The 26,004-nt window shown below is 39.7% G+C and overlaps 2 long non-coding RNA genes across 2 annotated transcripts in view; one reads left to right on the top strand and one right to left on the bottom strand.

Annotated features, from left to right (window-relative positions):
- Positions 1 to 4,692: 4,692 nt before the first annotated feature.
- On the bottom strand, positions 4,693 to 14,202 carry LOC137183352 (uncharacterized). Its single transcript, XR_010928454.1, has 3 exons — positions 14,049 to 14,202; positions 13,890 to 13,923; positions 4,693 to 12,808 (listed from the first exon to the last, which is right to left on the bottom strand). It is a non-coding gene; the product is annotated as an uncharacterized lncRNA (long non-coding RNA).
- A 1,354-nt stretch (positions 14,203 to 15,556) lies between these two features.
- LOC137183350 (uncharacterized) overlaps positions 15,557 to 26,004 on the top strand; it is a 41,859-nt gene continuing 31,411 nt past the window's right edge. Inside the window, exons 1-2 of the long non-coding RNA XR_010928449.1 lie at positions 15,557 to 16,199; positions 22,904 to 22,942. This is a non-coding gene — a long non-coding RNA (uncharacterized lncRNA). The remainder of the gene's footprint in view (positions 16,200 to 22,903; positions 22,943 to 26,004) is intronic.

Genomic DNA, 26,004 nt, shown 5'->3' with positions numbered 1-26,004 from the left:
GCGCTGCTTGTCAAACACAGGTTCTCTTTGTTGTGTCAGCCACACACTGAACCTTTCAGGGGCCTCGCATACACAAAGGAATGTTTGGATGGATCTGTTGCACAGCCACACACACTGCTTGTTTGCCTGTTTGACTCCACAACAGTAATCTGACATCTAAATTGGGTCAGAGAGGTTCTTGTAGTGCTTGGAGGGTGGACAGTCGATGAGAAGGCAGCCAGAGGAGAGGAAACACTATGAAAGACAGTTAAATTATTCTGAGTCAGGAGGGTCACACACAGAATCGCTTGCATTGTCGGGAAATGTACAAAACGTTGTCCTGGTGACATTAGTGTAGAGACAATGACAGCTTACCAACTATCAGTTTACATACCAACACGTGTTCCAAGGGCAACCAAACCACACTGAGACATTGTATGAGCCTTTTTTTCCAAAATAGAGATTAAATCCTTATGAATACGTTATCTGAGGCCATTTTTCTATTAAGATTATTTACTTTAACTTCATCTCTTTCCAAGCTGCTTTTAAGGACATGGATCCCACACAATTTGCATTTACAGTCAACACACACTCTGTTTCAACTCTCATCCTGCTCCTGGCCTCCGGTTAACCCCACATTTTTTGCCCTGTGTGTTTGTGTCTGTAAAAGCCCACTTTGTTGTGTCTGAGCAGTGAAGCATCCCAGTGAGCAACGACTTCCTGTGAGAAGTGACTGCTATTTCATCTCCAAAGCGCTGGGCTGCCTGCGGTTTGTCTGTCTGTCGGTCTGGGTGTCTGCCCTCAAGCTTCCCCTCGGTGCGTAGAGGAAGAAGACATTTCCGCGGAGACAGAAGAGTGACAGCGAGTGTTGCCAAACCCAGAGCTCCCTGCCGGCAGGCTCAACTCCACTGGAACTGCTAAACAGAGAGCATTCTGGGTTATTTGACAGTGGAGGTCAAAGGGCATTTTAGAGTTCCATTGGACTTGAACTGTGGCTGCTCTGTGGGGTTCCTCCTTTTCTTCTTCTTCTTCCTCTTCCCCTGTGTGTCTTCTACATGTCCTCCTCAGTTCCTCAGTTTCAGTGCCATCTTCCATGCTAAGGTCGGAGCCATGACCTCAGCCGCCACCAGCATGACAATGATATTTTCAGTCATAGCGTAAACCCTATTATAAACTAAAGCTGCAGAGACATGAAAGGCTTCCCATTTGGTTTTATTTTGCTGCGGTGCAACACTTTTTTTACTACATGCATTCCCTCAGAGAATTAAAAGAACGCCTCTTTTGTTTGGACAGTCTTATAACAATTATGTCAATTGCAAGAGTAAGAGTCATCATCAGCTTCTGATGAGAGGCCATTGTAAGTGTGGAATGGCGATGTAATATCGTATAAAAGATGTTTATATGGAAGATGTTGGAATGATTCTAACAAAGTCCCAAATCATATTGTCATTTGTAATTTGTTAATGAATAAATACAAATGCTTCAGTATATAGGATGGTGCTTGAATTTTAGATTAAACAGAAGGGACAAAGTGGGCCCACATACTCATAGCAGTATTTTCTAGTCTCCCGAATTAAGTTGTAACATAACCAAAAGTGACTATAAGAAAACAGAGACCAAAATGTTCTTCCGTTCCCCACATGCTGTTCTTCTGAGTATTTATTTTATCCTTCACAGAATTTATTTGTTTTTGGTCAAATCGGCCACCTCCATATCTCCTGGAGCCAATATTACACCCGGGAGTGGTTGGCCTATGAGTGGATTAGGACTTTTCCATTGACCAGCGGTTTGCTGAGGTTATAATCTTGCACCCCAAAGACAGATTTCCCGTTAAGCCCAGGAAAGCTGTCAGACACCACTTACTGGAATCTAGTGGAATTTGTAGCAAACGCTTGTTGGCAGAGACGCAGACGCACAGAGAGCTCACACAAAGTGGCAGATAGCAAATGTGGACAATGTAGTTCCTCTTTTTCGACCAATGGTGCACAAGGGTAATAAATTTTTCTTTCCTTTATCTTCATTTAGCTTGAACAAAATAATGGCTCTCAAACATGCACAGTGCTGGCGCCGCATGCTGTCCGACAGATAAATCATTCATAACCAAGCGATTAAATATATTGAGGGATATATTGGTGGTTAATGGGTGGTTGGATCCTGGCACTCCTGTATGAAATTCGGACTTGACCGCTGTCATCAGGAATCCATTCGAATGATGATGTCTGTAGGAATCACTGCTCATCTGTGTGTGGTATAATAAATTAGAGCAATATGTCAAGGAATAAGCTCATTACATTATAATCTATATCTGATGTGTCTGAGACACATGTGTTCATAAAAATGGACTTTGTGATATGATCTCTACTTCCCTTGGCGCTAATGTAGACTCATCACTTTCCTGCCACACCATGAAATATTCTACCAAATGCAGTATTCCTAAATATCACCAATATTATTAGCAAAACATGTAATGATGCAAATGCTCATTTTCTTCCCTGAATCCGTTGTATCCACAGTTCGATGATTTTTGTTTTGTTTCTGTGTAAATGAGGAGCTGACATTTAAATACATTTTTCAAAACAGTGACAGCTGAGACTCTCCAGTAGATGGAGACAAAGTATGCAGCACAAAAGCTTGTTCCATTTTGAAAGCCAGTCTATTTTCCCTTTCCTCAGTTGACTATCAAATAACTGAACGTAGAAGGCAAAAAACTCCCACAAATACTGGCAGACTTTTAGACAGACAAAAAAAATAGATATGAGATGAGAGGCTTGGTACAAAAACGGGCTGATCTTGGTGATGCACTTTTTTTATGCGTAAACTCTTTCAGATTTCTAAACTGGTCCTTGACTATGAGCAGTTTGAACACCCAGCAGAGGGAGTTGTTGGACAAGCATTGAGGCTGCAGTGAGAAGGAGGTCCTTACTTTCAGCAGCCCCAGTAGTGGAGTCAGTGGATCCGGCCCGCATGGAGTCGAGGTCTGACTGTCCCCCAGTCCTTCCGCCATCTTAATTGCTGCCATCTTTGCAGGAGTGACTCACGACTCAAAATTATCGCTGTGATAATGGACCATCCGAACACTCTGGACAAGGTCAGCTTGTCATCAGGAGAACAATAGTGCTGCAGCATATTTCTATTAATCGTCCTGCATGAGAAAGTGTATTTGCAATGTATTTACTCATTCGAAACGTGTCAAACTGTTCTTGATGTTCACATTTTACATCATGCAAAAACAAGACATAATGAAAATATACTATCCAAACAGCATGTAGCACAACTAAAGTGTGTTTCAGCAGTTCCTGTATTGCTGAAGTGGTCATTTTATTTTTCTCTTTGCTCATATCATCTGTTTGTCCACATTATCTCACAGCTCATTTTTACTTGACAAAGTTCAGAGTGAAAGTCTCTCTTTCACTCTTTTCTTCCCCGCTTTATTAATCACCATGAAGTAAAGTTGAGACAGATCTACCAGCTGGCTAATGGAGGCCCAGTCCCTGCTTGCACGCCACTGCACACATGAATATCATTAATAACTTCATTAGCACTTCCTGACTACAGCCAACACTACAGTGGATTAGATTGCCAACTCGATTGTATGTGTGTGTTCGTAAGTATGTATGAGGAGGGGTGTGTGGGGAGGCCTCTTGACTCTTGATTGCACACCACTTTTTAGATTCAGAGGTACACATCTCCTCCAATTCCAACCTTGCCTTGTGATTGAAACAATGTCTGGCTCGGACACCCCACGCTCCCAGTCCCACCAGGCATATCACTGTACAGTAACAGTACCCCTATTAAGATTCAAAAAGAGCTTGATCAAAGATAGACGTTGTGCCCACTGCTCCAAGTTAAAGTGCATTACAGTGTTGGGCCCTGTTTTAGCATGTAGCACAGAGCACTTAAACATCAAACATATGTAAATACCCTGTTTAATTGTAAAATCTCAGTCCGATCTCGACCGGAATGAATCGTCAAAACTGTCTCCTCTCATAGAGCATGGATTGATGTTAAAAAGCTGGAATATATAGTGGTATGCTACTGACACAAACTGAATAATAATCACAAATGCACTGACCGATCTGATTATTCCCCTGTGAGGAAATGTCATTCATGTCAATGATTGCATGGAGGAAACTTTTTAAACCTTGCAGAGCAGCATGGTTTTTATCAGCACCCTGCATAAGCTTAGGGACCTGTCCAAGACAGCCACAGTCTGTTAGTCTCCACACTCTTTCAAAGGAACATTAGAAGCACCTTAACCGTTAAAAGAAATAGAGTGTTTACTTTTTCTGTTCAGATTTCTCAAGCCAGTGTTAAGTGATGAGTCTGGTGATATCCCATCTTTTATGTATTATCAATCAAGTCCAAGAAAACCAACAATGAATTGATCCTACTCACAAGTACTGCCAATGTAGCCAAAGCTTGATATAGCTCATTCTTCTGTGCCATAGGTCTCCATTGTTGTTAATAGACATACAGTATGTGTCAAGTCACAAAAATGCTGATACTGAATGTATGAATACGTATCTCATTTTTCCCCCCAGTGCAATACAATATCCACTAGTAGTAACTACAGAATTATCACACTATTTTGTGGTTAGAGAGAGACTTCATTTAATATGTAGCGCTTTATTCATTTGAAAAAAAACATTGCCTTTGAACATAATTCAGACTGTGATTACATTTGTTACCGCAACATAATTGGAAAAACAATGTAGTAGTATACGTAATTTCTAGAAGACAGTGTTGCATAAATGAGCCAAACTGTTGCACTTTGTGACAAGCCTCCTCATTTTAATGAACATTACAATGAACATGTACAATGTAATTGTCTCCCTTGTGCACCAAATCCACAGCTGCAAATATTCCCAAAATTTCCCCAACAAATACACTTTTGAATCCTGTTTGACTAATATTTGCTAAAAAAAAAAAAAAACTACATTCCCCAGCTGAATGATTTTCATACTTTCAAAAATGAAAGCAAACATTCATGACAGGTTGTTAAAGACTCATGTCTTAGGGAAGTTAAAGAGTAGTAAGAGACCGACAAACACACTTGTCTTTTCATGGAATTCGTTGACACTTACAAAAATATAGAATATCGCCAGCCTTATCTTTTAAGGGTTCAACCCAGGAACCTTCTTGCAGTTTGAAGGATTTCATCTCTAGAAAATGTCTAAAAGACATCCATCATAGTTTACAGACCGATTTCCTGGTTCAACTTTGACTTACCATACTTATGATAGTTGTGCACGAGGGACTGTTATCATCATTCCAGCTGTGCTCACAATCAGTTTTACCTGCAAATAAAGATAATCTGGCTAAAGTGATAGCTTATTTGCAATACGTCTGATTGTCTTACCTCTTGTGTTTCTTGCCCCACTGTATTTCATTGTAGCAATGTTAACATATTTCCAGATCTCACCAAATACCAGTATTATCATAATATTAGAAATGATGACCAAAACTACAAAAATACAACCCACGTTGCAATAAAGTGGAATTATCCTTTAATATGGAAGACAAATTAGAATATATTTGTATTTACTAGTGTCTTGTAAGAGTTAACTTAAGATTTCTCCATCTGGTTTTCCTGTATTAGCAGGCATAGTGATGCAAATGGCCAGAGAATGCACTGCTACTAGTGAGATTATCTTTTCCCCAAATGATTCAAAGATTTTGAGAAAGATAAAAATCAAGATCCAGTGACCCAGTAAATTATACAGGCTGACTGTGCACCAAATTTCCTATGCATATACAATCAATCTTTGCTGCGTCCAAACCAATTGGCACCTTTGAACAGAGCAGACCCCAGAGCCATAAACTGCTCGACTCTGACACTCACTGCACGTGTAAACTCCACTGCTCGAGCTCCCTTCTAATCACACGGGTCAGATGGAAGTTCAGCGACTAATATTCGCACGTGTGCCAATTTTCACTGATCTCCTTCCTTTGCTTCATGTTTGGTTATCATGCAGGGTTAGAATTTACTCTTTGGCCATGTACTTCATCATGACAAATACTCTGTGGTCTTTACACAGCAAAAAGTGAATACAGATGCCTTTTAAATGTTAAAATGAGAACAAGAGCCAAAACAACATTACAGAGAAGCTCCATGAGCTCTTTTTGATTTATTATGCCTGTTTCCCCTTAAATCTCAGCAAAACTTTTTTTTTTTTCCTAGTCAGTGATTCTTTCACTTGAGCCATCTCGGCTGTTTCAAATTCATTTCCCGCCCACCCTGCCCCTTCTGGCTCTGTCATTGGGGGAAACAGCTCTCTGTCGGTGATGCATGGGCCGGCTCACCAAAGCAAATTTGTGGTGATGCCATTGCAAAGCGACACCGGGGGGCCCAGTGTGCTGATTCAGCCTGTGCGGAAAAGGAGGGGTGAAGGAAAAGAAGGAGTGACGCAGGGAGGGACAAAACTGTCTCCATGCAGCAGCCGAAATATCTTCAGCACAGCTCCCTGACAGAGGAAAGGCTTTGTCTGAACATGCTCACCAGACTTGTGAGCATTTTAGATTAAAAAAAACAAACAGAGATACACGAGAAGGAAGCTTGATTTCAACTGATGATAAAGGGCTTACAGTAAAACAGACTGCAAATGCTTCTATAAATAGCCATCTTGCAAATGAGTCCTATTTTCCTGTCAAGGCATATGTTCGTTTTTTACAGTCCTCCAGTTCTTAAAGATCCTTGACCTTGCTCGACCCTCGAGTGTTCCACCACAAAGGAAGTGATTGTTCTGGCCCTGGACAAGGACAATGCATGTTTGTCATCTCTCAGAGCAATGGGGGGGTGTAAGAGATATACAGTAATCGTATTGTGCAGTGACCAGCTTTGATTACTTCATGCTTCAAGTTCTTTGAGGTCACTTACTGTAAGGCAAAAAAGTATGTTATCTTGTGATCAATCCACAAGTCTGACCATTAATTATACTAATGTCTGTCCTGTTGTTTTCTCAGCTTTTTTTTTTTTTTTTTTTTTTTTTTTTTTTTTTACAGCACCGGCAAGTAGTGAAGAATGTTGTATTTGATTGACTTTCCAAATGAAACGTCCTCCTGCCTTTGAATTATGGCACTGCATGCCCGCAAAACAGATTTTGCAAGTGCAGGGCAGTCAACTGTGGATGATAATGGTGGTTTGAAGTGTGAGGCCAACATGAACGTTTCATAAACAGAAAAGCTGCATTTGTCATGGCTGCTTTTGACAGCTCATGACAACATGTGATGAATAACACATGCCGTGTTGAATAAGGGAACCACAGCAGGGCTGTGGGGATGGCCTTACAGACAGTCTGAATCGGCAAAGATCTTCTGGGTCAGCTGTAGGGATAAAACCTTCAAATGGAGATGATCCAAGAGCACTGACAGGGATCAGATGCGGTAATGCCCCGACAAACAACAGGGCCAGGCCACATGAGGTAAACATTAGACACCACATGCAAAAATCACTTGTGCACTGACACATGCAAACACACCGCACAAGAGAAATATATGCACATAATGAATGCAACGGCTGGAAGTTTTTTCAGACAACACACATGTACATGTGCTTGAGCCGCAATTTTATTCATGCTGCATGTATTTGTATAAATACAGCAGCAGAACAAGATTTGTGCTATATTTTGATATTTGAATCTACAGCCAACTGTTTTTCATTTGCACTGGCTGGGGTGAGCGAGTCCATGGAGTCTCATGACCGAAAATAGACAGCTCATCTGAGTGTGTTATCAAGGCCTGCCCCACATCTTGTTAAGGCACGTCTGCCAGCCTATCTAAGCCTATCGCTGTGCTCTGAGGGAAAACAAACAAGACCCATACACACACCTAAAAAAACACTTGGCAGCATGGGTTCTCATCCTTTCAGACTTGTCCTTAAAAAGCAGGTCACAGGTAAGCTGAGGGGACTCCCATGCCTTGTTTGTGTCACAACATTCCTGGCCTTGTGTCAGTCTCAGGCTGGAATTCTTGCAGAACAGACATATGGGTCAGCTTTTGTCAACAATAATAGGATGAAGTGCCAGACCTGAAGTGCCATGGGAACCCACATGATCACTTTACCTAAGATGACCCTTCTCCAGATGAATGTGACTCACCCTTCGGGTGTTGCTGCGGTTTTTATGCCTCCTATAATAATGTAACATGATCTGCTGTGCACCTTAGACTAAACCACCAACTGAATGGTTTTCACTGGACCTTGTAAAGATGGTTATGGGTTATCGTGACTAAATTTGATCCTGTGTATGAACTCTTTGCTTGAGAAATTTGAGAAATTTTTGTCAAACAAAAGAGTTGCATATTTTTCTGCACATAATCTTATTCAAAAACCTTCCAAAGTCACTATTAACCAAATTACCCCCTCAGGATTACCACATAAAAGATTTGAGATTTGATTTCTTATTAAAGATCAATAATCAGCAGAAAAGAATTAGGCATAATCTAAGGTCACCATATTTTAAATAAACTGTTGATCCACTAATGTACAGTTACTATGGTGGTATTACAGAAATATTAGAGTGCCTAATTTGGTCATACTGCACTAAAATATACCTTTTTACTACCACAAGGACACTACCAGTCCCTATGACATAACAGGTATATTACAGGGACTTTTATATTGCATATGCAGTATGGCAAGAATGGCTTTAATGTATGTCTTCTGATTATACTGTAGATAATTACCATATACAAATGTTGCATGCTTTAAATAGATGATAACCTGAAGACAGTTTAGGTTATGTAAACACCAAAAAATTACTATTTTATGATCATGAGCCAACAGATCTTGGTCTGTTTACCACAAAAAACAATTATCTTGTGATTGTAAGAAAATAAAATCTAAAAACATTGACACCAATGACCTCTACATCCTTCCATAGATGACCAATTCACTACTTTCTGTAAATTTTAAAGTGTGCAATGCAGGTGCATACCATTCAGATGAATATTTTTGTTGATGGGGGTGGGAGGGTGGTGGAGAGGACAACAAATACTGCTTGCTTGATTGTGCTGTAAATATGCGACCAGGGGCTAAACTTGAAGGCTATATATAATACCATGTGCTGTCAGACTAAAAGTATATCCATGACAAATATACATGCTGTTACACTGACAAAGATCCGACATTTTTAAGTGTCAAGCATCAGGGCCATTGCATAAAAATCTTCACAAAACGCATTTAGCTGCTGCTAAAAGTTGATCTGTCTAATATAAAGGTCAGCTTTTGGTTCAATAGCAACATTGTTTTTTGAAACCTGAAGGCTACCACATAAAAATGTAATGCCCAGAACTGATAATAATAATATTTGCTTTTGTTAGCATAGTAACCAAATAAAAAAAAACAATCAGGTTATATATTTGGAGGACTTTACCCACTGACTTCTTTAATGCCTTTGGCTTATTGAAGTATGCAAAGGGACATTTTGTGCCCCAACAAACAAGCTACTGTTAAGAAGAGCAAATAAATGCTTTGTTGCCAAATATGATTTTAAAAAAAAAAGTTCCAGCTGAGTTTTCATATGGTATAAAGCCTTGTATGACACAGTAAGTGCAATTCAATTTCATAATACAAGTTAATTTAATAAGAATAATACAAGAAATAGTGATAATATTGTCTGAGCAGATAAAAAGCTGAACTCAGCACTGTGAGGTTAAACATAATCTTTATATGCTCTTTTGAGATGACTTAAACTCACCCTCCAGTTGCCAATAAGGGCTTGGGATCTGCCTTGTCATATGCAAGAAGATTTCCAGTTTTCTCAGACATTTTATTGGTGACTTCCCAGGGAAAACAAGCTGATTAACAAGAGAGAGTGGCTGAGGGGTTGATTTCACCATCTCCTTGTCCAACATATCTGGCTGTCACTTGGCCGTTTGATGAGTGGATCAGATAACCTTCACATTGACAAGATGGAGTTATAGATCCCTATCATATTATTTTTCTGTACTGAAAGAAACACTATTTCCCAAAAGTTTAACAGTCTCTTGGCGTTAGACTGTTATGAGTGACATACAGTATCTGAGCCAGTACTTTCCAACATAAGCTAGGTTAAAGCACCGAGAACTGGCTCAACAAAATATTGTATTCCTCTCCAAACACTGCTGTTCATTTAATACAGACCCAGTTGCCTTTTAACATGCAAGCCCCCAGAACTTGAGATGCCTGATGAAAGAAAAATTATTAAAATGGTAATGTTTTTGGAGTTCTGGGTACTGTGGAATTATAAGAAAATATAGTGTCCTAGAGGGTTTGCAAGCCACAGAGTGTTAAGATATTAACAAATATCAGCTTGGGCTGATAACATGAATAGATAATAAATACCCTAGCTGATTAAGTAGGGAAGTAGCAATATAATTTGATATTTGTATCTCAAATATAATTCATAATTTGCCTCAAATGAGGTTTAAATACATGCATTAGATGTGATCCCCGCTTAATGGTCTCATAATATATCACATGAATAGTTTTTAAAGTTAAACAGATAAAGGTGCTGCTGTTGAGCTGTGTACAATATGTGCATAAGTATTATGTTTCATCAAGTCACTGAACTGTGTTTTAAAACTGCAAATGGAGCTTTTGGAAACATCTTTCAGTTAAAGTAATTAGCAGGTTTCCTCTTCTGTAATTTGAGACACTCCTTCTGGCTTCTCAGTTGTTCAAACTGTAAATGAACCAAGACCATAAGGAACGGAGCGCTGATGACTGTAAAGCATGGCTGTTAAAAGGCTTTACCTCAGAGAGTCTAAGGTAGCTGCTGCAAAGTAACTTGAGCCATATTAGCTGAGATTGGTAGGCAGGTTATGTCTTTTCCACATGCTATTTCTCTTTGCTCTATCTAGGTAGGTTTTTTTATTCAGTCTTTTTCTGTCTCTGTTAAAGGCCCAGTTGGCTACTGGTATAAAACACTCTTTCCATATTAAACTGTCCGCATCCAGATTTTGGCACAGTGTTGGCTTTCAGACCAGGTACCTTCTTCCTGTTTGGGATAAAAAGCTGAGGCACAAGTAAATGAACTTGACCTTTTACATCCTGGCCAAACATGCACTATGCAGTTAACTCACGCTTCAACACTTTGTCAGCCGTACTTTAAAGTGAAAATGATTGAGAAAAACAGAGGAAGATTAAATCAGACAATACATTCATGTCCGCAACAACAAACATGTCCAAAACACATTCCACAAGCACAAGATTTTGAAAGTGCATTAAAAACAGTAGTCAAATGAAGCAATCCCTTCTAGTGTTTTTATGTCTTTTTATATGTATCCAATGGATTTAGATAACTTGAATGCCAGTGAAATCTGTATTTATTGTCCTATACAACAAATGTTGACCATTTGATCTCAGGTTTAATTAAACCTTCTAGTTCTAAGAGTGGGTCTTATTACTTGCCAAATTTCAAACAAAATTTCCCCTAAAAATCTCAAATATAATGTACAGTATGTTTATGTGGTGTTTATGAAGAAGCCGTGGGAAAGGTAGTGGCAGGTCCACCCAACACATCACCGTGAACTGAACTAATTGAAGATTATGGTGGGGAGTATGCCGTGCCTCTTCCAGCAGATAATCCCTCATCAGCTGCCGTCTGGACTCAGAATGAGGAGTGCATTTCATGGAAGGACTCCCCCTATAGAGCAGCAGAAACTGAGAGGCAGTCCTGTTTAATTACTAGCCTCACTAACACCACTCGGAGCTGGTGGAGTACAGAGACTGGGGTGGGACAGTGGACTGAGGTTCTGGGAGTGTTATAGGGTGGGGGGCGGGCGAGGGAATGCCTAACCCCCTAACTGTGGAAAACAGGAACAATGAGATTTTGTTTGGACTGAAGGCTCTGCAGCTTTGCCTCAGTTGCCATTGTCTCCCAGGCTTTTTCTTAAGCCCTTGCAGGTTACAAATCCAGACACATATTGAGTCATTCATGCATCTGTCAATGACAGGGTGAAGCCCACGTAGGGACTCCTGCTGGGAATTTAATGAACATGTTTTCCTAAGGAGGTGGCTCTGAAAGTTAACAGACTAGCACAAGCGAGAATGTGAGAAAGTTAGTGAAAGCCAAGAGTTTGAAATCCGGTGCCAGTTTTGGTTTACAGTCTTGTTAGATTTCATGCAGTATTTTAGGGGGTGTATTGTCTGTGAGGTTGGTGGTCTGGGCACCACAAAAAAAACTACTGAGATCAAACATTTCCTTCAAGCTATTCCCTCCCAGTGTTCAATGCCCAATTTACTGATTAATGCATACTTTATGCAAAAAATAGTCCACTTTTCTAAATCCAAAGAAAATCAAGGCCTCTACTACGAATATAGAGCACAGAAAGCAGAAATAGAGTCCAAACACCAGTGAGAATGGTCTCTTTGTGCAAAGTGGCCTTATTCAGAGGCTGAAGGGTCAGCGTGGAAAACTTCAGCAAAGCATTCTGTTTACAAATAAGCATGGCTTAGTGTGCAAAGAGCCTCTAGACAGTCTGAGGTCAAGGAGCATTCAAGCAAAACATCTCAGCAGTCACAAGCGACCTCATCGCTTTACCCCATAGCTGGAATTCACATGCTTATGGATGATGGCAAAACTCCATTGAACTCTAGGAGAAGCAGTGAGACAAGTAAGTCGTAATCCTTAATCTAAATATCAAGTGGTTTTGCATTTACAAGCATGTTGTGTCTGGACTCTTGATCGAGCAGTATAAGAGATTCCATTGTCTGAAGCAGAGTATAGAAACAGGGTAAGGATGTGTGCATTCAGGGTCCGTCACACAATCGTTGCAGTGACTTTGAATCAGAAATTAGCTTCTTAACTTTTTGTGGTGCTTGAGTGTGTGAAGACCAAGGGCAGCTGTCCTAGGGAGAGAAAAAAAAAAACATTATTTCAAGGCCAGTACTGACACAATATAAATAAAAATATTAGATAACAAAATAAAGTGACATAAATCATATTAATCACAGCAGCATATAGTCCAAAACATTTACTTAGTTACAGTACAAAAAAAATAGTTCAAATGTGAAACATGCATGTTTTGCTCACTTATTTGTGCAAATAATGAAAATGAGGACAGAACATAACCATAATAAGAGTGTGTGCATTCCTTGTGCAGTCTAATCCATCAGAACAAGAGAGAGTCTATCTTGTGCAAACGCAATACCATCTCATACTTTCAATGGCATTTTTCTCCTTACACTCCCTGAGGACATGGCCTTATGATGCAGTATGAAAGGCCTACCTGACACTGACAATGATGCCCACTGATGGGACAAAGCTACCGCCCTGATCCAGTGGTCAATATGTGATCGATCAGAGTATTGAGGCTGTACAGAAGTCTCTCCTGAACAGTTTAACATCAAGTTGAAAAAAGTGATTTGATTTGACAAGCAGAATCATAGTTGTGCCTTTGTCTTTGTGTTCGTGTCTGGAGCAGCCAGACGAGTGGGTGTTGAGGGCAAAACCTTGTGGTGCTTCCAGAGACTTTTCATGTGGAGCTCGTGTCAGTGGTCCGTGAGACCACTGACAAAATTAGAGTGTTTTCCCCTCATTGCACTGCAGTTTATTGCAACACAATCATCGAGAATGGGAGCAATCTGAAATTTAAAGGAAAACAATTTGTTGTTTTCATGTGTGGGGAAAAACAGCTGATCTGATGTCACATTCAGATTAATTGAAGCATATGGAGTTTGAGTTTTGACTTGAAATATATTGTTGAATTTGAATTTCAGAACTAGAGCTTTTCTTATTCCACTGCTTTACATGCACATTCATACAGTGACAATCTCAAAAGCCTCAGTAGACCAGAGTGCATTGCAGCCTCAAGTCACATTGTATTTTGAGCATGGGGAAGACACCCTCCACTGATCATAACTACTTGGCAAGCTGGCTACATGTTTATGCCCATATTCCCAACCCTCATTGAGAGCAACAAGTTCATACCCTTTATATGGCATTCCAGGGAATGTAGGAAATCCTAATGGTAGAAAAAATACATTAGTGCATATATTTAGCAAAGGAAGACAATGCAAAACAAACTGGGGATTACAACATGGCCTAAAAGCTGAACCATTTGTCCCAGTGCATTCAAATGGGACTTACCAAATATCATTAAGAGGCAGGAAGTTCTCTCTGGAAACAGTCAGAAATCCCTGACATTTTATGTCATTTCCTTTGGCACAAACTCATGGTGCCTAACTCTTGCCCTAAGCTCGCCGCTCTGTGAACCCAATCACCCCGCCCAGTAATCCTCGCTCTCCTAACTGCGGTGATTTTGTCACATGAACTGCAGAGCCTGAAAGCCGTGCACGCACAATCTGGAGAGGACACGTCACAAATGTCGGTCACACTCATGCACAGCTAATCTCATTACCCTTGTCTCTATGCAGTATGGGGTCAACAGGGTTGTGTTGCTTGTGCCACTGCAGTGCACAAGCATCAAAATGATCATGAATTTCAGTGAGGCTTCACAGAAACATGAGTCACCTTAATGTGAGAGGTGGTTCGTATTAATAGCGGCTATCAAGAGGTCTAAGTGGGCTGGCCTCAACGCAAAACATGTTGCTGGGTAAAAGTTGTTTGTGTGCCCAGGATGAAAAGTCAGTGCAGCCTGTGTTTACTGTCTGTCAAGTCTGGTATTTTAAAGCAGTTCATGCAACAGGTGCAACTTAAGATACAGTGAGAGTTATTCTGAGTGATAGCTCAAGTCACCATTAAAACATCCCTAAGGCCACTCAGTCTTTCTGAATGATTGCAGAGTGAGTAACTTGACTGCTTAAGTGCACACTGCACAGAGGACGCTCTGTGCATGACTGCTGCGATGAAAAAAATGTGAATGTATTTATTCTAAAAATCCCTTCAGAAACACTTGGTGTACAAACAAATTGATGTATTAACTGTAGTTGTAATGCAACTGGTTGCATTCGGTGTGCTCAGATTGCCCCAGTGTTTCTGAGATTTCAGGAAACAGAGAAACTCTAAAAAATGTGTTTTGCAGATAATAACACTCAAAATAAGGGTATTCAAGTTGTGAAATACAGTGGAAATGACAAACTATACATTTGTAAAGCAGGAAATTATTTTTCTATTTTTCTATACTTTGCATTGACAAAGGTGACATTAGGGTAGTGAGGCAGCTGTTTCAGAATCTTTATGTCTTTATTACCAGCGGTAGGCATTAGGTCATTCTAAGGCTGTTTTATTACCAAAAACTTTTCTTTGACAAGTTAAACTTTCCTTTGGCTTTTAATGCCAGTTATGTAAACCCATGTGGTGTAATAATCCCTCAGCTAAAGTATATTAAAATATACTGCACCAGCCAGGATGGACAGCATTTTCTAAGACTGTTTTCACATCTATTTCACGACTGAAAATGCTGTTTTTTAGAAGTGCACGCTGTATTTTGAGTCGAACCTGCTGATTAAGTACAATGCGAATATATCTGTTAACCCTGAAAATCCAAATAGCTTCACGCCCACCTCTGTCTGTTATTATAGAGCAAAACCTACAAAACTGTAGCCACATGCATTGGTGGTCAGTCCCTCACTTCTTCAATAGAGCAGATGTGTGGTATTGATCGGTCTTCTAGCATCAAATATTAAGTCTAATTCGTCCCATAGTCTGAATTTAGATAAAAAATAAAATGACTTGCACTGTGTGGGCATCATGATTCCACAATATGGACCTCAAAGTCTGGCACCTTTCTGCAGGAGAAGCAGCTGCAGCCACATGCACACCAGAGACACAGAGACAATTCTCAAAAAACAAAACGAAGGCAGTTTTGTTTACGCAAACGATACCAGTCAAAACCATTGTTGGCTGTGACAATAATTTGCAGTCAAGCCTTTACGCACAGTGGAGTGAGTCAGATTCGCCATGCAGCCGTGCGGAGACATTGGGGACAGCCTGCTTAGCGGATGAAACAGATGAAAAGCTTTCGCTGGGATGTGTATAATCCTGTCCTCACGACAGTCATCAGACCACCTCGTAGATTATACAGTAACTCGCTTGAGGATCACTTTCTAGGCTATTTGAATTAAATGAGGAGCGGTGGTGACATGCAAAGTTCTTATTTTGCGCTCTTCCTGGGTGTAATTTCTGAAGCACCACATCAACACGCAGCAGCTGCAACCGGAGAGAAATCCCTAATATGCCGCTTTTTTCCCTCGGTTTCCACTCATGCCTGTTGCACTGTGGGCGCACAAGGAGAATACTTGCAGCTGACAAGCGACCAACACATGGTGCGTTGTTATGGTGAGTCGACTGCTATTTTTCTTTGCTCTACGACCTTATTTGACTTAGTGTGACTTGTCTGTTCTCAAAAATTGAATGCAGGCCCATATCATTTTAAGTTATTTTTCACAATAGGATCTCCCTTTGGAAAAAAAACAACTATTTTTAGAATATTTAGAAGGACTTGTAGTGTGTGTCCTTTGTGCTCATTAGTGACAGTGTTTTGTCCTTATGGTAGTTTTTAACTGTTGTTAATTTCCTATAAAAGTGTGTAGCAATGAAGAGAAGTTAGTTCCTCATACTGAATTTATTTTTTTATTAGTAGAATTATTATGTGGGGGTTTTCCAGCAGTGCATTTTTTTTACAATATTTTGCACTGATACTGTGGTTTAAAGTTAGTTGCTGTTGTGGCTCCTTTTTTTTTAGTTTATTCCCTTTATTTGTACACAGTGCTCCTTGTTAGTGGGTGTCATGTGGTTTCAAGTTCACTGTCAAGTTAAGAAAAAAAACAACATAAATCTTTGGTGCAACTATCTCACACCCAGCATTGTTACATGAAATTTCAGTGTATTTTAGTCTGCCGGCAAGTGCAAATATTATTAATCACACAACTATAACACAGAGGCTACTTGTTTGGTCTCTGTTTAAAGTGTTGAAATACAGGTGTTACTATGAGTGACAGTGCAGTCTCAAGGACAAAGAAAATTATTAGTTCAGCATTTCAGTTCAATTTTGAAGAATGTTCATGCAGCACAAAGACATAGAACAGAGGTGTAGCTTTAAAAGTCTGAAACCCCCTGTGAGAGGTGTGGTCCAAACAGAAATATAGACACATATATTTCACTGAATATAAGTGAGACTAATAAATCAGATTTAGCTATAAAGAGAACATCCAATGTGAAATTATTGAAGACATCATTGTCAAATGTTAATTGTCAAAATACAGTGCACATTACACATTGAAGTTGCTTTAATGTGCAACACTTTAGTACCACAAGATGTAATATTTGGTTCAGTAGGTTCAAAGAAATTTAAATTACGGTATGTATATTGTCATTGGTCAAAATAAAATTGCAACTTATTTAATCATTGAACTTTTTTAACTCTTTATGTAGGTTGAATTCTTCTACGTTAGTGTATTTGCTGCTGCAATGGATCTATGAGGCTGTAATGACCCGAATTATCATGTGCCTGAATTATCAGGCTTCATGACTTTGACATTATCTGTGGGATAAAAAATGAACCTGGAAATCTTTTGTTTTAACAAAACAAACTATTTTATATGAAAAAAATAGAAGTCAGTTGGGGTTGAGTATACTGTAAAACATATTAAACTGGTTCAACTTGAAATAACAGGTTCAACAAACTTAAGGTATTAACAAATGCTCAGTCACCCTGACTAACATCCCTTCAGACTTTCTTAACATTTACATTTTCTCAGTTTGAAGAGTCAGTTCTTCATATGTCACAAAGAACTTACAGTACAGCTGTGGCTGCTGCAGTCAGAGCCACTTTGTTCCACAGTCAGTACAAAAAACACTCAAGGCTGCTCTCAATGACCTTGTTTAATTATAAGTGTACAGGGGAATGAATTCAATTCTAACCTTTATCATGGTTTGCATGTTTTTATTATTATAAAAAAAAACAGCCGTGACTTATCTTCACAAGTATTGAATACACACAGCGAGTCTCCATCATGTATATTTTCTTCAAACTACAAAAATGAGGGGCGTCGGGAGAGTTTCATCTCTATCTGTACATTTATTCAACTCATTACTTCAAGTCAAAATATTTAAAGTCAGGTGAACTAAAGACAGATGAAAAAAAATCTGAAAATGACTAAAAACTAAAGTAAAAATTTTAGTAAAAACGAAAAATGTTCAGTTGAATTTACTTGAAATTAATAAAACGTTTTATGGATAGTTAATAACAAAGGTTCAGTTGATTCCACTAAATTCCAGTATGATGTTTTACAGTGTAAGGGATATTTCCCTTAGTCCTATTTTCTTACCAAAACTAGAGACTAGACTGGCTCCAACTGTGGGAAACCTTGTAGTAAGTAAAACCCGCCACTCCAAAACCGATAATAATAGCAGTGATGTTCCTCATAAGGATTGTTTTTCTAACTTCCTCTCTCCACGGTGGTCAAAGGTCACTGTCAGCAACAGAAAAAGCGTCCCTGAAACTGGCGAGACCCTTCATCAGCTCTGTAGGTTAGGTTGGGTGTCTACTGCTGTTTTCTCTATTTACAGTTGTAGAATAGCAACGTCTTGAACAACCTTTAAGAAACCTTCCATTAAACAGTTGAAATAAGCTGCTGCTTTGTGTCATACACTGAAATTTGCTGTCCTTGTTTTTATGTATTTACACACATTTTTTTTTTTTTGTAAATCGCAGACGTTCTGTTCTCTGCAACAATGTTAGAGGTTATATAATGTGACGCGGCCTGCTTATTCTCACTTCCAACCTTCCTACCATCATCCAAACATGCGTCTGTCCAAATGTGTGTGTGCACATCTCTTAACGTTGCTGCCTTCTGTTTTTCAGTTTGTTTGTAGAGCTTGTAGAGCTCATCAGTTAATAGCTGTGTGGAAATCACTATATGATACACGCGGTGAATCATTAATTATATTACAGCAGCTATTAAAGATTTCTGAGAATAATATGATGAGTAAGCAAAGTCTCAACACTAAGTTGCATAATGAAAATGATGTGGTCTGATAGTAAAACAACCAACAATGTGATGATAATAATAACAGCAGCGCCAGACTACACATCCCATAGAAGATTTGCGTGTAAGCATATTTTTGGTCCTCGATGTGCTTCCTCAAGTGCCTTCTCATTTTTCACTGATCATTCTTTTGATCTAATATTATATCTGTGGTATCACTGATGCACTACAGCTGCACAAATATTTGCTGTCATTAGTAGCAGCATACTTATGAGTGCATAAAAGCTCCCAGAAAACCCATACAGAAGGCTTTTATCTTTTCTATGTAACCTAATGCTTAATGTGTGCTTAATGCAAGATCTAATTTTACCTTGAGACTTAATGAGTGGATATCAACAAAGTGAGCTCCTCAATCACAAGCTTTAGAAATCATGTTATGCTGACATACAGAAGCCGGCTGCGTTTCTTATGTCCTCATTGTAAAGGGATTTTAGTATTTTCTGACATTCATTAATAAGGAGTTATAGCTGTCGCAACTCATTTCAGTGTATGAATTTATTGTAGGTGCTTTTTAAAGAAAGTCTTTGTAATTGATGAAGAAATAATGGCGAATAAGTTTGAGCTCCTCGTACTTGCTGTGCTGCTACAGACTGTTGACTGTCATCCTGCAGTAGGAAGAAGGAACAGGTGAACACTGTCAAGCAGCTGAGCCAGACAAGCCAATAAACCAGCCTCAGGACACTGCTGACTGATGCAAAACTTGCCTTCAGTCCTCCCTCATTCCTAAACTGTGCTGTTGCTGCACCGAACACTGAGTACATGCTAAAAAGCGCTTTGTCCTGCAGTTATAGTGCAAGCCGCTAGTGTACAGTACAGAGTACAGTACATGTAAAATGGCATTTAACCAGCTCAACTGCTCTTATTTGAGTTTTCTTGCAAAGATTCCATGTATGTGGTTTTCCCCTGTGAAAATGTCTTTTTAAAGTTGTGCATGTTTATATGTGTGTCTGTGTTTGGGGCTTTTATGTGCATGACCTAATTCCACAGTGAGCAAAGAATCTGCAGTGATGGCTGTGTGGTCATGTGTATGTGTGTGCGCACACACGTCCTCCTCCCTCCCCCATCGCTTCCTTGTAAAAGCCGACAGAGAGCACACTAAGTTCATCTAAGGACAGGGAAATGCTTTCCTTTCCAGTGTGAATCATTTTGGAAAAATGAGCCTCTGGACTGAATTGCCCCAGCAATTTGGCATGTTTCTCCATTCTGCTTTATTGTCTATTTTGGCTGAACTTGCAGTTCTTCATTTCTCTGCCAAGAAAACTTCAGGTCCTATACAACAGGCAAAGCCAGTTTCTGAGTCAACCACGGCCTGTAAGCAAATAAAATAAATCTCTGCAGAATACTGCCATAGCTTCCTGTTTAGCTGTGAAATCCAAAGAGAAACGAGTGAGCCATGTCTGTACTGTAAATCCAGTGCTCTGTCCACCTAGTAACAGCATGGACAGTACCTCCCTTCAGGCTTTACACCTTCAAATAAATTGTACAGGAAAAATTACACTAGTCCACTTTTTATAGAATGTCTTTTGTATATTTAGATTAAGACCCTTCCTCTGTTTAAAAGCTATTTTATATGCTCTCGTGCTCGACAGTCATGCAGTTTGGAGAACAAAATTCTGCAGTGCAGTGAAAAGAAAGTGTGATTGGGAGCGGTTTTGGGATGTAGACGAGGAGGAAGGGAGGGAGAGTGGGGGAGTTTTTAATTTTGCAGTCAGCCAGCCCCCTTATAATTCGGCTGGTCCCCCCATCAAGGGGAGCAGAGAGGGGAGAGGGGAGAGGGAGTGGCCTGTGTTGAGGTTTGGGTGAGCCAGTGGTGGGCTGTGGCAGCTGGGCTCTCACTACCTATGTCCTCCAGCTCCAGCCTGAATTATGAAGGCTTGGGAATGGCAGCCAGCCTAATTACAATGACTGATTGCCCGTCCGATGGCATTTCTCAGACGGTGATTGTCGTGTGTGTAGGATACGAGAGGAAGGAGGAGGGCCATTTCTCATTGGCTTTCCCCTCTCTTTCTTTGCATGAGAACAGCAAGAGATTCAGATCTGATTGGTTGGGGAGAAAAGAGATGTTTCATGATTTGGCGAGGCAGAGCTAGTGGGAAGCCAGAGACAGGTGTTGTTGTTGATAGTGCTTTGTAGCCTATTGAGTCTTTGGCACAAAATCCTAAACAAAAAAGTGACGTGTTACTCCACTAAACACATTAAATGTTATTTTTGCTATCATATAGCAATACATTATTGCCCAGATATAGCTGAAATCCTATCACAATGTTTTTGATGATGGTGAGAATCATGTCTTGTGCAGAATACAGAAAACTTTAACTGATCTCTCTAAGTGTGGAAAAATCTTCAACCTGTTGACTTCTTACTGCATATCATGAGCATTTTCTTCATCTATCCCCCCTGGTATTGTAAAAAAATAAATAAATAAATAAGAAAGGAAAAAGGAGAGGGTTTTAATTGGCCATTTGTATGTCAGCAGAGCACTCAGAGGTGTGATGTGTGTGTTAAGTGGGAGCTGGTTTGAGTTGGTCTGCCCTGCTTTGTCCAGTGCTTTGGCTTTTGTTCCTCCAGTAATGAATTGTGGAAGCCTTGGCTTCAGCTGGAGTGTCTCATAGCAACTGAAAAGAGAGAGGGGGAGCTGGTAAATGGAGAAAAGGCCAAGGGAGATCATGTGTTGCTTTCAAAAGGGCAAGACAGCCTAGACCATCTTTTGGGTTATTTTGTGAAAAAGAAAAATCAAACTGGATGAAACTTCTCTTACCCGTCACACACCATTATTTATTACCTTTAATTCAAATGGCAGCATTTTGGTGTGTGGGATACAGCATGTGCTCTCCGAAATATTTTGATTTTTTAAAATGTATTTTACGACTGTCTAGACTGCACATGTAACATAATGCAACAGTGGAGTGAAGCAATGAGACCATAATATTAAAAAAAAAAAAATGCAGCCTGCAGACAGGCAGCCTCACTGGTGGCAACAGAGACTATCCTGTAAATGAAAAGTCAGTCTAGCCTCTATAATAAGGGTTCTGTCTATTTTAGTGTGATATTAAACCCCTACCTGCTTCATCCTGACCTTGTGCTCGACCTCTCTGGTGGCATCTTAAAAATTAGATGGAAGATTAATGTTTATATGTCATCAATCAAATGTAAAATAGAAAATCACTTTGCAAACACATTACATTTTAATAATTTTGTCATTTAACATTTTTTGGGCCATTTTACCATCCACCTGTCACTGTGACTCATTGTGTTTAGTGGTTAAGCATCCTGAATATCCAGTGGCACTGTTGGTTAACTGAAACCCAGTACCGCTCTGTGGTCGTATCGGCTCTCAGGGCAGCTGGCAACTTTCGCCTAAATCTGTGTGTGTGTGTGTGTTTTTGTAAGTGTGTGTGTGTGTGTGTGTGTTTATGTGTGTGCATGAGCATTGGTGTGAGTGCGCACACGTACGTTTGTCCGTACGTGTGTGCGTTCACACCAGGCTAGTTTTTTATTAACCGCCGGCCAGCGCTGAAGCCTGGCCATGTTTGCCCTGTGACCCAGACACTACCTGTCTGCTGCCATGGTTACAGGGACAGAGCAGGTTTAGTGGCCTGACTCCAGGGATTACTTTCCCTGGTCTTAACAATCAGGCCTGTGCCCCAGTGACTGTAAAATGGACCAAACTGCACCCTAACAGTTAAGGGAGCTCCGCAGTGTGCCCTGGTGGACTTTAAAACTGTCCTAAGTGCTGTGTAAGGGATTAGACCTGTACAAAATAATTGCTTTGGTGTCAGTGACTGTCCCTTTGTGATCTGGTTCACTTGTAGTGATTAGCTCTCATAAATGAAAGCGCTCGCAGCACGCATAGTATACAGGTCTGAAGGGCTTGAGCTAAAACACATGTTGAATCAATGTTCTTTGTCCTAGAAAGCTAAAGATTTTGTCACCAGGCATAATTTTTTTCACACGTACTGACAATGTTTTTCTTTCTTTCTGTCTACACCATAGATCAATGGATAAAGAGAAAACAGAGGCCCTGAAATCATTGTAAGTACTTATTCTACACAGAATGTGGACATAATAACATGAACACCAGTAAAACGTGAGCAGCTGACTGTGTTGTGATGGATGATTTAGCAGATGCATTTCTCACTGTCCAGTTGTTAATAAAAAAATAACAGAGACACTATATTGTTTTGATAATAATATGATAACAAAATAATGATATAATGTCACAATATAATACAATAAAATGCAACAACATCACACACTGTGGCCTCACAAGGTACTGTGGAGTTTAATCAACATCTCTCTGACAACATCTCAACAAAAACGTAACATAAGAGTAGTATTTATTGGAGAGATACTGGATTGGATTACATTATATTTCACATTTGTTCATTTTATTGTGTCCACAAATCCACTGCATTGCATTTCAAAGTATGGTAGATTGTGCAAATGTGTATGTGTGTGTAGGAGCGGGGTGATTTTAAGTTCTTGAGGCCTGAGTAACGTGCACAAGCAGCCCTTAATCTTTCTCCTTTCTCCTCTTTATTCCAAGGAGTTGCAGATTGCACTGTAACTACTTGAAAAAGATAACAAAGTGCACAGGTCATTCTGGCTTGTACTGTCTGTGTCAGTGACCTTGTAAATAATTACAAATGCTGGCAGAGATTGATTTGCTGCCCACCCCAAGAACCTGGTCTTGTCTTGGCTGATCAGATTGGTGTTGACATTTTTATTGCCTTTCACTGTTCATTGTTATTTATGTTGCCTTTGATTTAGTGATTGAACGCTCAGGTTAAATACCCCACATGGCTGAAGGATGTGGAATTGGCTGGAGCACTGAGGGTCAGTATACTCTGGCCCAGATTTTTGGTGACTTAGCAGAATCACAAAGGCCTCTCTTATTCTCTCTAGTGACTTGCAGTCTTACAGGTGTCCACCAGATGCTGCAGGCAGCCTGCACTGTCCCTTGCATGTCATCCAATGGAGATGTAATATCCACTTTGGAGCAAAGGGTTGGAACTGTTTCCATGGTGTTAGGATTAAATGTAATTTAGTTGTGCATCATAGAAAATAGGTCCCATTTTAGGCTATTAAGTAGCTTTGATGATGCATCTGTTACGAAAGTGGACTGAGGGCAGTGTGATTGAAGACGTGTCTTTAATTGCAGTGGTTTGATTTAAGTATTTGGAGAGATGATGAAAGAAGAAGTTTGATATAAAACATTATAATATGTCAGTTATAACCACTGTTTGGAAGTTAGCAGGGTTCTTTCAACCACAGCTTTCAAATTACAGTCAAGCATCAAACGTTTTAAGGCATTCTTAAAAGAATATTTAATATCGGTATAATGAAAGACTGCAAAATTAAGAGCTGTAAATACAGTATCCATATGAAAACTTTACTCTGCCGACAGCATATTATGCATCACATGTGAAACTGCATGGATAAGAGTGAAGAGGGGTTGTATCTCGTGTCGAGCTGAGCAACTTCACAGTTAACTTAGTGAACAAAGCCAGCCCTGCCACAAGGCATGCTGGGAAGTTTGGCTGCTGGTGAAAGTGCCTGCCAATGTCCAGAGAGCAGCTCTGAAAATCTTTGCAAGGGCTGAAAATGAAGTTTGAAAGTAGAAATAAGAGGAGCAACAAAGCAGAGAGCTCTCACAGCTGTAGGCTCAGCCTCCTCTTAAAGAGATATTACCAAAACATTCCTCACTCATGGAAAGGAGAATGGGTCTGTACAGTGTGGTGCTGTTTAAACGTACTGTACATCAACAAAACTGATATTTAGTTTATTTGTTTTTGGAACTTTTGATTACTACACTCAAATTATGAGCGGATTTAGATTTAGCAAAGTTGGTGCTGAATGATTTGGTTGAATTTCTTACTTGAGTATGCAGTATGAAAACTGTAAATCTGCTGTAATATTCTGAATTAGCAGAGAGAAACAAGAGAAAGGCACTTATGAAGAATGTTACAGAGTTTTTTCTCAGCTGTAATCATTAATAAATGCTCATTTCTGTTCACTGTAATAACTGACACTAGATTTTAAACGTTTTAGCTTTAGAGAATTAGAGTTGAAGGCATACTAATAAGTGAAGTATTGTAACTTGGCTGTTAAATAACACCAATGCTTATAAAATAACAAAGAGCTTTTATTGGCTCTACAACACTTTTTCAAGATCATTAATTTAAACCACTATTGTGTTCTATTGTTGCTAAGAATACAATTAATCGGCGCTCACACCAAAAGAAAAAAAGAAACCTACTCCTACAACAGAAAACTTGAATAGACATTGTTGACAGGTACAATATATATTGATGAAGCAGAAAAAAGAATCAAAGCATGTTTCATAAATTACTGGGATGACTAAATGAAGCTTTATATATCAGGATTTCCCATGTCATTTAGTTGATTTAGAAATAGCAGAAGGGGCTTTAGTGTCTTGCTTAAAGGCACTTAGAGATATTGCTTGGCTGATGATGGACATTTGCTGTTTCGGCATTCAAACCTTTTTATCTCTTGGCTGTGAGATTTGTTGTGAAACCACCAGACAAACATGCAAAGAGGTGGCAACTAAACCTGATAAACTACAAAGCAGGTCTTACTGCAGTCTAAACTGAATTGCTTGAGTTCGAAAAGTGATTCTTTTATACTTAATTTAGACAGCAGAGATGGACTAAGAGCTTTAAAGAACTTTAAAAGTATGCACTTGATCTAGAGTTTTCAAACGTTAGGGGGATTATGTGCTCCACATTACTTTTTCAATATTATTCAAAATTAATATTAGAATTATTCATTTCTGATTTGAATTTTGGTTTTGAATTTAGTGTGTTTGCATTGAGCACAGGCCTGCAGTGCAGTGTAAGCCCGGCGTTGCCGATCAGAGGACTGTAGTGTAGTGGTGCTGGTCAGCTTTGTGCTGTGGAAGCAGCCAAGGCTCAGCTCACAGTGGCAGGCAGCCTGGAGGGTCCTGAGCCTTCACTTCACAGCTCCCTGTTTGGCTCTCACACATTGTGCCATTCAGAGCCCAGACCGTATATTCACCCTGCTCTGGGCACCCCACCATTGTGAGAGTGAGCTCATTTGAAAAGCCTTCAGGA

Source organism: Thunnus thynnus, chromosome 5 (assembly GCF_963924715.1).
Source record: "Thunnus thynnus chromosome 5, fThuThy2.1, whole genome shotgun sequence".
Taxonomy (NCBI): domain Eukaryota; kingdom Metazoa; phylum Chordata; class Actinopteri; order Scombriformes; family Scombridae; genus Thunnus; species Thunnus thynnus.
This window is presented reverse-complemented; position numbering and strand designations above follow the sequence as displayed.